The sequence below is a fragment of the Austrofundulus limnaeus genome, unplaced genomic scaffold (genome assembly GCF_001266775.1).
Source record: "Austrofundulus limnaeus strain Quisiro unplaced genomic scaffold, Austrofundulus_limnaeus-1.0 Scaffold847, whole genome shotgun sequence".
NCBI lineage: Eukaryota > Metazoa > Chordata > Actinopteri > Cyprinodontiformes > Rivulidae > Austrofundulus > Austrofundulus limnaeus.
In genome coordinates this window covers 66,542-67,746 of record NW_013953249.1, presented here as the reverse complement: position 1 = coordinate 67,746, position 1,205 = coordinate 66,542, and positions in this window count along the sequence as shown.

The following is a 1,205-nucleotide window of genomic DNA, read 5'->3' as shown; positions in this document are numbered from 1 at the left end:
ATATATATATATATATTTAAATGTGTGAGATTAGTACACCACCATTACATGTCTAGAAGTTAAAAGCGATAACTTTATTATTTAAAAAAAAGTCATACATAAATGTAGAAAAACTATTAAACTTCATTTAGTTTTGATATGTTATTCAATATCTTATTGCAATAAAAATTCAATCAGCTAGGTTAAAAAGCAACTTACATTTAAAGACTAATTCTTCCACCGATGAYGGTGCAATGCATTCTGGGATGCCGGCGCAATGCATTCTGGGATACTGTAGGTTGCGTAGTGTGCTCAGATGCAGCCGACAAAACCTCGAAAACATCGGCCATATTTGTCGACCGCATTCATAGGCACCAACAAATTGGGACAGCCTACGGCGCAGGGGAGTGACTTCAGTGGCCGATGAATGCAGTCCACATCGGCTGCAACCCATGAACTGAGACACAGCCTACATGTAAACAAACTGTACAAAATGGTGTCTCAGGAAAACCCGGTCTCAGCTGTTCACCCAGTGAGTTCTTCTCACACAAACAACATGTCTGCTGAAAGCAGAGACCTCACAGATTCTAAAAHWATAAGTTTCATCACAATCCAACCAGAATTCACTCAACTAGCAACAAAAAAAGAGAAGACCTAGCACTCATATTTGAAAATTATTAAACATGTTTTCTTACCTTTGTATTTTTTTTCCTCCAAATCATAAATCCACTGGCATAAACTTGTATTTACAGAGCAACTATATTTCCCGGTATGAGTTTCAAGTAGTTCCTCCTCCAAAATTGCCCCGTCTGACCCAATTACAAAATGTTCATTGGACGAAGGTGAAAGTCTTTCAAACTGCGTCACAGACATTCCTCTCCTTATAGCGTGCGATTGGTCAGGTTTACATGAATGTGTTGTAGATAGCTTGATTCTACTGGTTCCAAGGATGAAAAGGAGGGGTAATTTATAGTAAGTTATAGTCCCGCGTAAGGCTGGCTGCTCCTCCAAGCTAAAAACACGTTTTACACGTAAAGGGCAGTGTCACTCACTGGACTTACGGTTATGTCCACATGCCGTTTAAAAATAAAAATATAAAATGTGTCATTTTTGCTAATTAGATAATTTATTTATCAAGATTATTAACTTTTGTAACTAAAAACTTTTTTAAAATCTACTTTTGTAGGTGGTGCCAAAATGTGCCAATCTGTGCCAAAAAACCCTAA